This window comes from Nansenia antarctica, assembly GCF_963989245.1.
Source record: "Nansenia antarctica genome assembly, chromosome: 1".
Lineage (NCBI taxonomy): Eukaryota > Metazoa > Chordata > Actinopteri > Argentiniformes > Microstomatidae > Nansenia > Nansenia antarctica.
Window position 1 is genome coordinate 101,646,183 of NC_137674.1, and position 16,430 is coordinate 101,662,612.

Below are 16,430 nucleotides of genomic sequence, written 5' to 3' on the forward strand. Positions count from 1 at the left end.
TGGACATCATGATACTCTTGATGCTATCATGATATTAACACTGTATTACACACAGTATTACACTGAGCCCGTCCTCCAATTTCAACCTCCACCAGCCCTTCCCTGTTGTATACATTTCTATTGAAAAGAGAGAGCAGGAAAGAGAGATGGAGGAAAGGAGGGGTGAAATGTATAACAGGCTGTAGTAATGGCCTAAAGAGGTTTCCGACACTCACAACTGGAGAGATACCAGTTGGCTTCCTCATCAGTCTGTTCCTAAGTGGATGTGTTTCCTGGGAGTCTGTGTTGCCTCAACCTCTTTGAGACCAAGGGTTCCTAGTTCGGAAAGCCTGGGGTAATCCTTTGCCGAAAACATCAACAAACAGCGACAATTGAGGCCTCCAAAGGAGGCGCAAGAACAACGTGGTTGGGAGATATGGCTACTGAACGTGTAACCTCAATCCAGACCTATAAGCCAGAAAGTAGCTTCAAAGGGGTTTCACACCGAAAACCTGTGAAATGAATTACGCCTTGTGACATCAAACCCAAACTAAACCAATCAAATAGCTACTGGACAGATGGGTGGATAAGTCAGGACACACACATCTACACTTAAACCCCAACGCCACAACTGTAAATTTTGCCATTTAGCAGACGCTTTTAATCCAAAGCGATTAACAATTACGAATTACAGGGACATTCCCCCTGGAGTAACTGAGGGCTAAGTGCCTTACTCAAGGGCACACTAGTAGTGGTGTGGTTTCAGGCGGGATTTGAACTCACAACCTTCCGATCACAAGTCCAACTCACTATCCACTAGACCACCACTACCCCACTAACCACTAACTGTTGAACGAATGCTTCGCAGCACTTTGAAGAGCAACTTCCCCTGTGGTTTATTTCTTTGGATTTATTCATTTTTTTTCATCCCCCTTCCTTCTTTTTTACTGTTGTTGACTTTGAAATCTGGGTTGATTCAGGTGTCATTACATTTTAGTGCCTGCTGGCAGCTGCTTATTGTGAAAGGGATAAAATAATAAACGGACGATTGGGAACCACATCAAACAACAATGACATAAAAGACTTTCATTGTTGTTATGGTAACAAACGTCCCATTCTGAAAGGAGTAATTCATCATCTTTCTGTTGGCTTAATGAAGGCCAAGTTTGACGCGTTGGTCCACCAGACCTTTCGCACATTTGGGGCCGGAAATGTCTGGGAACGAGACTACCGACGTGTGTGTACTGTATTACTGTATAAACACACATTTGTTGGGATCTGAGGGAGTTACTGTGGTTTGTGGAAGTTGTCTAACCTGCAGCTGTACAGTGTGGAGAGACGAGATGAACTCCAGTGTCTATGTCTGTGCTCAGGTTTGGACCGTTGCTATCCCAAAGCTGTCCATTTCCCTCCCTCCCTCCCTCCTCCAGCAGATGACCTGGTCCTCTCTGTTCCAGTGGGATTACCTAGTTAGCTCTTACCACGCAGTGTCAGCTCAATGTTTGGAACCAGTTTCAAGGCTTTTCCCAGTGGATCTGTCTCAAACAGTCATTAATGGTTAAAGATAAACACACACACACACACACACACACACACACACACACAGGGGTTCCACCACCTCCCCCCTCTCTCCTATCCTGCCTTCTCTTTCTCTCTCGTTCCCTCGCTTTCCCTCGTTCGCTCTTCCTCTCTCCTGTGAATGCAGCGACTGCAAGGCTGAGCAGACATATGGCTCCGCTGGCTCTCTATACTACTGCAGTACACATTCTCTCTCCCACTCTTTCTCACCCCCACCCCCCACCCCCTCTCTCTCTCTCTCTCTGGCCCTGTGCCCACCCACCGCACCAGCCCCAGATATGCTAATGTAATCTCTGTGACCGGGGGAACCAGAGAAGAGGGGCCCGCTCCTCCTCCTCTGCTCCGGAACAGGCGCTCAGCGGCAGGGAGAGCCAGACAGAGAACCCCCCATGGATGTTTAAGACAGTGAGTTGTGGGTACAGAGGAAGCACTAGACTGCGTGGGAGGAAGCGTAGCAGCACATGAGAGTTTCAGTCAGACGAGGACGTGTCTGTCTGCGGCTGTGAAGATAACACAGGCCAGGCAGTCCCCTTCTGAGAAGACAAAGCAACATAATCCCCTTCAGTTGTTACCGGAGGAGAATTGACGACCTTGGGTTTTTACTGCTCTTGCCAGACAAAGCAGACTGCACAAGTTTGGTGTGTGCGCGTGTGTGTGTGTGTGTGCGTGCATGCGTGCGTGCGTGTGTGTGTGTCTTGTGTGCATGTGTTTCATTGACAGCTTGCTAACGAGAATCCAGAGACATATTGCTGAGGGGAGAGGATATGAAATGAGAGTGAATTGTGAAGAGGCGTGTACAATGAATTGCATCCCTGCAAGCTCCTTAAATTCTGGTTTCCAGATTTCATCCCTCCATTCAGTTCCCAGAGGAGAAAGAGGCCCATATGTTACCCCTGTCACTGAGGCTCCCTTTTAACACTAGGACAGCCGTGCCTGTTTCACCTACTATTAGAGCTGCCTTGAGGGTCTAATGGACCCCCTCTTTAGAATGGAAATCTGTTACTTACACACAACGATCACTAGAGGGCGCTTGTAAATTAGCCTGCCTCCTACACAGTAAAACTGCAAAATAGCTTTATACTAGTAAAGGAGTAGATTTTGAAAATGTAAGGATACTGGGTGGTCGAATGCACATATCTAGGAAAAGTCATCTCTCTAATGCATCCGCAGAGTATTAGTGTCATGCCCTTTTTCTGTTTTGCATTATTGTTATGTTAGTCTAATTTAAGTATTCAGAAGAGGAAATTCATGAGGATTAATACCAGAATACATTTTCTTTTTCACTGGTAAAGTTATTTTTTTTGCATTTAAGATATTACGTGATTTCTTGGCGATGATCCTTGGCTGCCTTTGTGAATTTCGGCACACATCGAAAAATCTATTATTCGTTCATTCCCTCCACCGATTATTTGTCTATGAACATTTTGAGTTATGCTCATCCCTGCTCTCTATCTCTCTACCTCTCTCTCACTCACTCTCTGTCTACCTTTCTCTACCTCTCTCATTCCACCTCTCTCTTCTTCACTCTCCTTCTCTCTCACCATCTCTCTCCACCTCTCTCCCTCTCTCCACCTCCCTCTACCTCACTTGCCATCACTCTCCATCTCTCTACCACTCTCTACCTCTCTCTACCTCTCTCCCTCTCTCCACCTCCCTCTTCCTCACATGCCATCTCTCCATCTCTCTACCTCTCTCCACCTCTCTCTCCACCTCTCTCTCCTTCTCTCTCTCCCACTGTTGATCATGTCACTTCTCAGTACCATCGAGATAAATCTCTGGCTACGCCCTGACCAATCACAGAGGAAGAGGCAGTATTTAGGGAGTTAGCCATTCCTTCCTACTGGAGCAGAACAAGTGGTGTGAAAATCCTTCCTGTACCACCTCCTTTCATCAGAATGTCACATGACCACAGTTCCATCAATGAAGCTGACTGCCTGGTACCCAACCTCCAGGGAACCCTCTGGTCACATGACGGAAGCCAATTCCGTCCTTTATGATTGACAGGTCCTTTGTGGTCACGCCTCTCAGCCTTAGAGCTGCATACACATGTTTTATTTAATAGGGCCGCAGAGTTTGTGACCTTTGACCTCAAGGGTGATAGGGCTTGTTGAGATGGATGGATGGATGGCTTTGATTTAGGAAATACATGAGAGCTGTGTGTGTGTGTGTGTGTGTGTGTGTGTGTGTGTGTGGTGAGGGGGTGGGGAGGGGGGGGGGGTGTGCTTCAGTGTGTGTGCGCTTGAGTATGTGTATGCGTGTGTGCGTGTGTGTGCGTGTGTGCGTGTGTGCGTGCGTGTGTGTGTGCGCGCACACTGTGAAATCAGGGCTGAATTACAAATGGAGAGGGAATTAGCTTTGTGCTAATAACCCATTTAACGACTGCACCACTGAGCTGCAGAGTGGAGAATACCTTAGTCATAGCTTTAGCTATTACACACACACACACACACACACACATACACACACACACACACACACACACACACACACAGACCATCTGTACCCCCCACCCTCGCCTCTGTATGACACCACAGGCCTGACAGAGAGTGCTCAACACATAAATCCCTTCCCTGTCTCATTTGGAGGTATAAAACCCCCATGAATCAGAACGCATCGCAGCTCTCAGCAGCCAGCCCCCCCCCCCGCCCCCTCAGCTCTGCTCAACACCCCCAGTGATTTACAGGGCGGGTCCCACCGGCAGACAGACGGCGCAGGTTGACATTTTTCCCCAGTCATCTCTTCATCCAGTAGTGTGTCCCTCCCTCCCTTCCATCAGCCCTGTAACAACAACCCTCTCACCCCCTCCCCTCAGACAGCCGTGGTGTGCTGTCCCCCCCCTCCCCTCCCCCCATCATTCTCCTCCTCCGCCAAGCTGTTCTGCAGGTATGGGAACACATCAGGACAGTCATCCTGCTCAGAATGCTCTGTAGGAAGAGTTAGTCAGGTTCACTATGTTTCAATTTAAACTTTCGTGGGAATTTTTGGGGGATTTGCTAATCTATACATTTTTGGAAAGGGCATTGTATGAGGAATCAGAAAATATATGTTTCCATTTGCACAGATGTCTGAAAGGCGGCCATCTTGGCATTTACAAAATGGCCGCCATAATACACACGTTTTGTAATATCTTGGCTTCTAAATAAGCTAGAACATTGATTTGAACTGCTAAACCTACATTTTCAGGGTCAATGAATCCAATGGTTGGAGTTACAAAGCAATTTTTTGTATTCTTCTTCTTAAAAAAAAAAGTATATGGGCACAGGCAGCCATTGCTCTGCAGGATCCATAGGCTAATTGGATCCCCTGCAAAATTGGTACTCCAAACATGAGGATGGCATGCTTAAACCAACAACCACAGACGTCCTCCCAGCCCCAAAGTCCATCATTGAGATGGTACAATGCAAATGCAAAACTGACTGTTCTTCTGGCAGATGTTCATGCAGAGCTAAGAACTTAGCCTGTACCGACATGTGCAGCAGCCAGTGCCAGAACGATGACGATTCCCAAGCTGTGACGCACGAAAGTGATGATGATGAACTAATCTAACAGCCCAGCTCACATTGGCACGCATTGGACTCGCCATTCACATTATCACATCACACATAGCATAAACGCTTATACATAGTCAAGAGACACAACCCGCCTGTCATTACACATAGAGTAAATACACATCCCACAAACAGAACAACCAGCACACCATACACTCCCCACATTCCTCCCATTCATTTATTTTGTTTCATTCCCTATTTTTATCATTAAATATGATATACGGAGCTTATTCTCCATGCCGCACCCACCTTGAAGTCCTGCCTGAGAGCGTTCCTCACTTCCTGTTTGCGCCAACTCAAGATCCCCAAAATCTGGCGAAGAGCCCTAGTTGTTGCGATCCCTAAACCGAATAAGCCTGAAGGGGACCCTAAGAGTTACCGTCCCATCTCTCTGTTATGCATCCCCTTCAAGATCCTCGAGACGGGGCCGTCTTTATAGACCTGACGGCTGCCTACGATACCGTATGGCATCGCGGCCTCACCTGCAAGCTGCTCCGCCTGCTGCCGGACAGGCACATGGTCAGAATGATCATGGAGCTCATCCGTAACCGCAGCTTTACCCTTACCACCGGTTGCGGACAGCTAAGCAGGCTTCGACGCCTTAAGAACGGCGTCCCTCAGGGATCGGTCCTGGCCCCCCTCCTCTATAATATCTACACCTATGACCTGCCCAACACACTCTCGCGGAAGTACGCCTACGCAGACGACCTCGCAGTGGTGTACTCTGCTGGAAATTGGCAGTCTGTGGAGGGGATTCTGAGCCAGGACATGCAGACACTAGTGGCATACTTCCGGAAATGGAGATTGAAGCTTAGCGAGGCAAAGACGGTGTCGGCTGCCTTCCACCTTAACAACAGGGAGGCTAAATGTGAGCTTAGAGTATACCTAGATGGAACTCCCCTGCCATGTTCCGCTGAGCCAATCTATCTCGGCGTGACATTGGACAGGACGCTCACGTTTCGCCGGCACCTCGAGTCACTGCGCAAGAAGTTAACAGCTCGTGTGGCGTTGATGAGGCGACTGGTTGGCTCAGGCTGGGGCGCCGGCGCAAAGACCTTGCACACGGCAGCCCTAGCCCTCCTTTATTCAACTAGTGAATACTGCGCCCCAGTATGGTGTCGCAGTGCCCACACCCGCCTCATCGACTCGCCTATAAACGAAGCCTTGCGGTTTGTGACAGGATGCCTGCGTCCTACCCCCGTGGACAACCTTTCCATCCTAGCAGGCATCCAGCCCACAGGCCTCCGCCGCATGGGAGCCACAGCACGTCTCGCCTGCCGGGCCGTGGAGCTTAATAACCATCTGCTCCACGATAGGCTCACTATAACAGCGGAGCCCTCCCGGCGTCTCAAGTCGAGACACCCATTTGTGCCTGCCGCACAGGATCTCAGGCAGCAATGCAGAGATCTTAACATCAGTGCGGCAGGATGGGCGGATTATATGTGGCGCGCGGAGTGGGAGGCAAACACTCCGCGACCATATCCCAGTCGCCGGCCCTGAGCCCCTCGGGATGGACTTGCCAAGGCTATCCTGGGTGAGGCTCAATCGTCTCCGGACCGGCATCGGACGTTTCCGCTCATCAATGCACAGATGGGGCTTGGCCCCAAATGCGTCGTGCGAGTGTGGCGCAGAGGACCAAACCGCAGACCATGTTATCCTGGATTGCCCGGTGTACCACCCACCCAACGGGATGCATGTTCTGTCGGTACTAGATGACGAGACGATGACGTGGCTTCTGGAGGGGTGTCCAGAAATATAGCCCGGGTGAGCCCCTCAACCAGGTCTCGGGGTGGTAAAAGGGTAGCCCCTCGGCCCCGAGCATGGTGGAGTGGAGAGGAAAACAACTACCCATACGCCGAAAGAAGATAATTAAATATGCCATTAGGCTAAAGATTTACCTGCCTCTGTACTGTTGCCATAACATCCAAAAATGTATAGATTAGCAAATCCCCCCAAAAAGCCAACAAAAGTTTAAATCATAACATCGAGACTATCTAATGCAGGAGGTTGTCGTGATCATACTGTGGTCTGTGGACTCACGTATGGAAGTAATAGAAAAACGACAATTTCTTAAAGTATAAGTTACACATTTTTATGTGATGATATAAAAAAAAAAATATATATATAATAGCTTTGTAACTACAACCATTGGATTCCTTGACCCTGAAAATGTAGGTTTAGCAGTTAAAATGTTCTAGCTTATTTAGAAGCCAAGATATTACAAAACGTGTGTATTATGGCGGCCATTTCTTAAATGCCAAGATGGCCGCCTTTCAGACATCTGTGCAAATGGAAACATATATTTTCTGATTCCTCATACAATGCCCTTTCCAAAAATGTATAGATTAGCAAATCCCCCCAAAATTCCCACGAAATTATATAACAAACCTGACTAAGTGGTAAAATGGTAAACGGACTGCACTTATATAGTGCCTTTTTATCGAAAGCGCTTTACAACGGCCTCTCTCATTCACCCATTCACACACCAATGGCGGCAAGCTACCATGCAAGGCGCCGGCCCGCGCACTGGGAGCAATTTGGGGTTCAGTGTCTTGCCCAAGGAAGCCGATCTGCCAACCTTAGCGATCATTAGACGGCAGCTCTACCTCCTGCGCCACAGCCGCGCGAGGGATTCATTTTCTATTGTCGCCCACAAGTTCCTTTACATTATACCGACAGAGCGTGTTGCCAGGCAACCGGTTGTCAGTCCAATAGAAAGTCAATATTGGGTAAATCAGGAAGTGATTCTTTTTTAATGCACGGAATGGAATACCATTTCACATTCGATTAGATTCCATGAATTACAATGAGCCCATCTGCCTCCCCTGGTTGTCGGGGTAACAACTGTCGAGCACTATTGACTTGTTTGTACTCAAAGGAACCGGTTCGTATCAGGCAGACTAGGTCTAGATTTGATTTGATAGATTTGATCTCAGTGAGACTAACCTGGATAAATAAAAGGGAAATCAAATCTAAAAAGATACAGAAGAGTGCTGCTGGCATGGCGTATGGACCCCAGAGCCTTGTGAGACCATTGTAGTGGTGATTCACTTCTCTCTTTGGTTGATTCAAAGTTATTGATTCTTCTTCTTTTGAATCCTCTTATCCCACATAGAGGCAACTTGTTTCCTCACGGCACAACGTTTTGGGGCTTTTTTTTTTTTTATACATACCCAAAAAAAGTTCGAATGAGTTGAAGTTTGCACAGTCCGTTTGTCCATTGAGCCACTTAGAAACCAGGTTTCATATTGAGTTGCTAGAGTCACGCCTGAATTCCACTGATCAAAATGTTATAGATTTAATCGGTTTACGAATTTCATACGTATACTTTTTCTAATAGTTTGATGTGGTCGGGGGTCTTAAACAGTTGCAGAAGACCTCCTCATCTCATGAATATACGGATGGCTTTAGAAGTCACCATGAATATAGAGAACCCAGGAGTAAAGATGTTGAGTAGAACCTTGATTTAATGCATGGTTTAACTTCACATGGTCAAACCCGGCGAGGTCATCGGCAGTGCGTTCCCCATCAAACGCAATGCAGGAGGAGTGTCGTTAAAGGCCATTACGAGGACAAATCTGAACAGGGATTCATCAATACTCATCCTGCCTCCGTTGAGAGGGACCAGGAAATGGTCAATACCAGACCACAGAGGTGACCTGCACCAAGTCAACGCCCCCTCCTCCCGGGGGAATTAGATTGGAACCTTTTGATTGGCTCTTTTACTTGTTGTACTTTTATGGTAAACGCCTAAACGGTCACACTTAGTTTAGGTATTTGCCTTTTTCCTCTTAAGCTTAAACGGCTGAAGCTAGACTTCCCCTGACGAGGCTGCTTGAGGAAAACCTTTTTGATAGCATCTTGTATTTGTTAAGCTATATTTCCAAATACATTTGAATGGGTTTCAATATGGCTGAATTGTGTATGTCCCAAATCACCCAAATTACAAAAACCACAGATTTGGTTCCTTACCCTGAAAGAATCAAGTATTGGGTCTTTTCAGTATAAACTGTTCAATCGATACAAACAGTTCAAAAACAGAACCCTATTTTCAACTCACTGCCTCCACTGTTGCTAATCCATACTATTTTGAAGACCTCAATATGTCTCCTCCCTTGGAGAGGAGCCCAACTTGTGTTGCATAAACTGCCAGCGCAGCTTCCCTTGTTTGTTTTCTTTCTCCTTTTTTTCTCTGAAACATTATCTGTATTGATTGTAATTAGAGTTTAAACTGCTGACAGCATTGTTTTGGATAAGAAACCTGAGCCACAAGCGGGGTCATGCCACCCGCTGTGTGTGTGTGTGTGTGTGTGTGTGTATATATATATCTGTGTCTCTGTGTGTGTGTGTCTCTCTGTGTGCGTGTGTGTGTCTGTATGCCTGTGTGTGTCTATGTGTGTGTCTATTAGGGTTGGGCTGTTATACCATATATAAATGTTGTGATGTGCTAAACATGCAGTTAGATGTTCATAGCGATTTTCCTTCTTAGCTGCTAGCTAGCTACCAGCAAACTTGTCTGTTTTGATTCAGAGCAAGTTTCTCCGATATTTGGTTTGAGGTGTACCAACATTGAAATAAGCATATCTTCTTCAACTGTGTTGTTGAATGATGTATGACACATCATTTGAAAGCTTACAATCAGCACTTTCATAGTCTTTTAAAAAAAACAGAAAAATGTCCGTGCCCTACTTGGGGACTTTTTCACCAGACCCTGTCACATATGTGTGTGTGTGTGTGTGTCTGTGTCTGTGTGTGTCTGTGTCTGTGTGTCTATACAGTATAGTGTGTGTGTGTGTGTGTGTGTGTGTGTGTGTGTGTGTGTGTGTGTGTACGCGTGTGCGTGTGCGCAGGGTGCGAAATAAGGGGGAGCTCGGGGAGCTATAGCTCCCCTAGTGGTGACATGAGCTCCCCTGGAAACATGGTTTGTGACATTTTGGGGGAGCTCTAAAATATTCCAAATTGCGATGGATTTATTCCAGGTTGTGACGGATTTTACCTGGTGTAATATGATTTGTAGAGGCATACAATCTATTTTGATGTTGGTATTAGGTATATGATATATTATAGCCTACATATAGGCCTTTATTGGCTACAACTATGCCTGACAGTAACAGAGCGGGGTGCACTGACGCTGAACCCCTCATAGTGATAAGTAGGTGGACAACGCGTGGTGCTGAAATAGCCGACATGCGGTGTGTGGTTTGAAAAAAGTAACGCCAGCTCAGTAAATAATTCAAACTTAATGTTTACTTATAGGCTATGTGACTGCACCACACATGTGAACAGTAACAAAGCAAATGCAGTTTAATTTTATGAAAAACATTGACAACTAAATCGGCGCAAAAAAAAAAAAAAACTGAATCCGCTTAGCCTATATGCTCTTGAAATGACAGAGCAAACACGCTACATTACTAGGGATAATAATTACAATGAGCCATTCATTAAAAATAGAAAAAATAATATTAGGCTATTAAATCTCACTTAATGAGAAAACTGGCATCTCCCATCGGTCACTATTTGTTGGCTATCTGGTGATATGGACGTCTTTGAGTGTCTAGAAAAGCGCTATAAGTCTAATGTATTATTATTATTTATTATTATTATGAACGTCACTTTAACGTCCGGCAGTTATTATGGACGTCCGGCAGTTCTCAAGGTTTTTATGCACCAATCAATTCCTCTCGTGCGTCTTTATCACATTCATTGACGAAAAGGACGACTCGCATGGTGGAAGGGAACATTCATTGTGAGCACGGAAAATGTGAGTCTCACAACGGCTTTGCATTGATGAAACCAGGTAGGATGAACGCATAGTTCGCTGTCCATTCCTCTTTAAATGCCCTGTTTTCACCGTCAACTTTCCTCTTTAGACCTTTGGAGAGTGACATTATGTTTCTCTTGCTAGCTAGCAGGTTAAATGTTTAGCTAACTTCACCCGGCACGCAAACAACCAATCCAATAATAATGTGACCATGTAAGTCTGGGAGGAGGGGGAATAATTATCAGAATGAAACTATGTTAAATAATTATTAGAATAAGTTAAGCTGCGCTACATCGTCAGTCCACACATTTATTATTCAAAACTATGGAAAAGGGTGAAACTACGTTTCAACATTGTTGAGAATCACAACACAAACTCGCTAGTCAAGCCAAAATACAGCAGCGAAATGGATTGGACTGCTACCTAGTTAACTATAACACTACTTTACATTGTTACCTAGTTAACTAGAACACTACTTTACATTGTTAGCAGGCTCACAAAACAAGCCGTGTTAGTTGACTAGCGATGTGTCATTGATTTTCGACAACGCGGAAATGTGTTCACATTTTTCGAAAGAAAAGTCAAAGCATTAGAACGTAGAACGGAAAATCGCACGCGCGCTTTGCTCACGGAAAGCCACAGGCCCCAATTTGGCCTGATTTTTTTTTTCCGTCAGGAGATTTTTTGTTTGTTGCTTTAATCCCTGGGCTCCCCCGCACACCGTGATTTAATTCGCACACTGCGTGTGCGTGTGTGTGTGTCTCTGTCTCTGTCTCTGTCTGAGGTTATTGGGCTCTCTGGGAGGAGCCAGAGCGTGTTGCTCAGCCAGGCCCCGTCCCAGGGCAGAAGGCTGGGAGGAGAGGGTACCCTCTGGGGTCTCTCCCACCCAGGCCTCAGGCTCCCCTGGGTGAGCCTCCTCCTCCCCCTGGCCACATTAGGGCCGAGCCAAACAAGTGATTTACTCAGACTGCAGCAAAACCTCATTATCTCCAGCTTGGCTGTTACTGCTCCGTTCCATCACACATCACCTCACATATCACACACACACACACACACACACACACACACACACACACACTCTCTCTTTCTTGTCATTAGCACCACCCCACCTGCACACAACAGTTCCATCGCCTGTCACAAACCACTGCCGCAGAAACTGATCTGTCTCATCAACACCAGAGGATTATAGCATTAGCATTGCTACAACAGCAGCACGCCTCAATTTTGCTATTGTTAACGGTATAATACAGATCTGCGCTGTCAACAACACGGACCGCAGCATACAGTATGATAACACGTTAGCATTAGCATAGCCCCCCTCTCTTACTTTCTTACCTACTCTATCGAATCAAATCAGACTTTATTGAAAGTGCGTTTAAAATCACAACACATTTTACAAGACAACATGAAAATGGAAATTAAACAAAAAACATAATAGAACATAAAAAAACATGACCATGAAAAGAAAAAGATAATTCATGGGAAGGCCAAGCTATCACTTTTCATGTGATGTTTCAGACACATAACTACAATTGACGGCAATTGACGGGCGGTAGGTAGGCTAGAGGTTAGAGAAACCGGCTAGCAATTAGAAGGTCGCTGGTTCGATCCCCGGCTCAGGAGAGAGCTGCATGTGAGCTGGTGACTGGAGGGCTGCTGGCATCATATCTAAGGTGCCTACCGCTGCCATTGTGCCCTTGAGCAAGCCACTTAAACCCTAATTGCTCCAGGGGCGCTGACTATGGCTGACCCTGTGCCTAGAGCAAAACATACATTTTGTTGTACTCTGTGCAATGACAAAAAGGTTGAATCTAAAAAAACAAAAAACAAAGCGACATTAGCAATTCACCAATCAGCCATTGGCAATCATAACTAACCACAACATGCTCTGTCAAACTCTGTCAGAATCTCTGCTCTATCAACGTTGGAATGATAATTCCTCAAGAAATGGGCATGTCATTATGAAGCAATTATAATTCAGTCACTTTTATTTTTGTTATGAATCCCAATTTCGGAGGCGGAGCATACTTGAAAGCTCCTCTGGGTTCGGGCAGAGGGTGGGCTCCTTTTTAAACCCTTTCATGTAGGCCGAGGAGACTGCTTCTACCTCGGTGTCTACGGTACAGTCGTTTATCTTGGCTTTACTTTTATGGGGAAATACCCATCTATACTATAACACTCACCCCACTTTCCAGACCATTGGCTCTGTTGTAATGGGTAAGCTTTCATTCATATTCCACGTAGGAGAAGACACTGTTTCACTGTGCTGTGACGCTCGCTGGGTCTCTCCCTGCAGCTGCTGTGTGGTTGACTGCAGGTTATGTGTCTGGTTGACTGCAGGTTATGTGTCTGGTTGACTGCAGGTTATGTGCGCCGTGATCTATTCAGTCAACTTCACTTGTCTGCTAATCATCAAGATGTTGTTTTGTCCCATTAGAACTACACGCAAAGCGCAGCCATCCTGCATCATTACTAAGCATCCATCAAATGCACTAGGACAGGGGAGGCCGGTGGAGGTAGAAATTGGAGGATGGGCTCATTGTAACACATGGAACGGCGATGTCGGGCCTAATAGGATGGCAGTTACAATACGGAGGCATGGCAAGGAAATTTTTTTGTTATATAATAGTTTGACTTATTCACACTAGGGAATAACCCAAAAGAATTGTTGAGATTAGTCAAGACTGGTCAAATAGAATGAATCAAATTAGACTTTAATAATAATGTATAGTTATTATTACATTATTTAGTATTATTTAATACAATTAGGGTTACAAGGCAAATACTGTGTAGAACATTTTTACATTCTACCCTCAAGGTAGAAGGATAGATAAGAGAGATCTTTTTTTACTGCGCTCCTGAAACAACACCCTCTGACTAGGAGACAAAGAAAAGAAAAGAGGCATTCTGCTTTTCTATTCCACTTCAACCACAGTATTTCGTAGGAGCGGGTTGCCAGGAGAACCAGTGAGACAGCATCCTATCTATTCTATTCAGATAACACCACCGCATTGCCACATTTTTGAGAGCTTGTAAAAATGTCACTGGCAGATCACAGCCATTGGTCCCATCAGGGAAGGGTCGTTTGAAGATAGGGGCAGATAGGGGCAGAATTTATATTTTCCCCCTTCAAGGAATGGTATTAAACACACGTGTTTGATAACATTCCTCATTCTATTCCATACATTACAATGAGCCCGTCCTCTGATTTCTACCTCTACCAGCCTCCCCTGGAGTAGGATATCGACCCATATTCATGTTATCGGAGGCCTGTGGCTAACGAGGTAAAGATAGCAGCATGAGTTTGCTTATTATTACCAATGGATACTTGGTAGAACAATTCTGTCTTGAGCATGTAGCCTCTTCATATTGACAAATGAGTGTAGACTAAGCTACAGCTGATGACTTGGGATTAGCGTTGATAGCTTGTGGAAAAACCTATTGTGAGTCTGTGAGAGGCCATGCATAGTCACAGAATGGCAGCCTGAAGTTAATGAGCTTTTCTGCTAATTAAAGACAGAGGGAGTTGACAGTGACGGAGAGAATGAGAGAGAGAGAGAGAGAGAGAGAGAGAGAGAGAGAGAGAGAGAGAGAGAGAGAGAGAGAGAGAGGGAGAGAGGGAGAGGGGGAGAGGGGGAGAGGGAGAGGGCAAAGGGCCTCGTCAGCACAAACAAGGACAATTTATAACGATTAGGTCGCACAGTGCTGTTCTCACTGAGTTAATAAGTCTTCGTCAACTGTTTGGTTTCAATAAGGAGATGAATGAAGGTGCACCACTGTAGCGACCCGGTGACACAGCACAGAGTGACACACGATGTAAGCAACTCACTTTTGACTCAGTGAGGCGGATCCGATACAGTGCTATAAATCAAATCAAATCTTCGATTTATCATGTGCACAGGATTCCGCTGTAGACGCATGAAATGCTTAGTATGTGCAGACGCAAGCTCTGAAGTGATTGCTTCCGTCGCCACGCTAAAGGTTGATGGCAAGGCTGTTTGTCTGTAGAATAAGGCAGCATGGCTGGGGAGGCTGATGGGGGTAGAAATCGGGGTACAGGCTCATTGTAATGCATGGAATGGAATGAGGAATGGTATCAATGGTAAACACTTTGTGTTTGATACCATTCCTTATTCCGTTCCATGTCCCCTGCAGCATGGGCCCTATGCTAACCTCTCATGCACTACTGGGATGGAACCAGAATGTTCAAAACCGTTGACACTGCACTTAAATATTGCATACTAATACACCTTCTCCTATGTGTGTGATGTATTCACAGTATTGTGTTCATCTTTGTTGTTGTTGTTTTTTAAGGAACTGAGCCTGTGTCACAGACAATTTTCAGTCTAAATGCGAATTTGATGGACAGTATGACAGTATGAATCTGAAGGAGAGAGAGAAGATGAATTGATAGAACACAGTACGTACAGCACGTCTCTGTCTGTCAGAGTCACCAGCGCTCATGTGGTAACATGATCAGATTTGACATTTCTACAAATTTGATTTATGCCCCGTGTTCTATTCTGCGCCTCTAAGAGAAAAGGTTGTTTCATAAAACAAATGTTTCATATTGAGCGATTTATCTTGTCTGCCCTTTATAATGAAAGATTTGTTTTTCTGTTGTGGTGTATTTGGTTTCTCACCCCTGTGCTGTGTAGAGAGTACTATACGGTACCTATGGTAAATGGTCCGGAACATTCTGAGATGGACGTGTATACAGACATGGTCATGACTGCTGTAATAAATGTTTGCTATGACCTTTTGCTTGAGTGCCACAGCTGTCTGTCACCACAGCATTCACACAGGTGACAGAATGGCTGTCATGAGTAGTCCTGTCAAATAATGGGAGCTGTGTTTTTTTTAAATTTGATTTATTGAACCTTTTATTTATCCAATTTAGTCTCAAGACAGCAGCCAAGGAAAACAGTATCTCATACAAATTCAGATGCAGACACACTTATATTATAAACAATGACAGTGATTACTTCCGTACACCAAACTAAAGGTTGATGGCAAGGCTATTTGTCTGTAGGATAAAGCATTTCTTCACTGGAGAACAGTGATGTGACATGATGAAATGTGCGATGAAAGATGTATTGGATCTAGTGATGTATTCAAGAAAGAGAATTCCAGTACAAATAAATCAAAAATGACTTTCACATTAATCATACGTTGATGTCAATGTCAATGGGACATTCAAGTTACACACTCTGATAGGCTCTTGGCCTGAATGCCACTGCAGGGGAATACTGGAGCCAGGGAGGGAGGGACAGGGGAGGGAGGGAGGGAGGGAGGGACAGGGGAGGGAGGGAGGGAGGGACGGGAGGGACAGGGGAGGGAGGCCCAGCAGGTCCAGGGAGACTGATCAGGATTCTGGGCAGCTTGGCATCGATCGCTGCCTCTCTGACCCTGAGTCCTACAGAGATGTGGAAGAGCTCAAGTCATTCAATCGCCCTGTTTTCGCCACAGTGCTTTACCTCAGTGACTAACCATCTCTCTCTCTCTCTCTCTCTCTCTCTCTCTCTCTCTCTCTCTCTCTCTCTCTCTCTCTCTCTCTCTCGGCA

At 45.6% G+C, this 16,430-nt stretch overlaps 1 protein-coding gene across 1 annotated transcript in view; it reads left to right on the forward strand.

Annotated features, from left to right (window-relative positions):
• Positions 1 to 16,430, forward strand: part of gosr1 (golgi SNAP receptor complex member 1) — a gene marked incomplete at its 5' end in the record, with an annotated part of 34,252 nt that overhangs the window by 11,887 nt on the left and 5,935 nt on the right. The window lies entirely within an intron of this gene.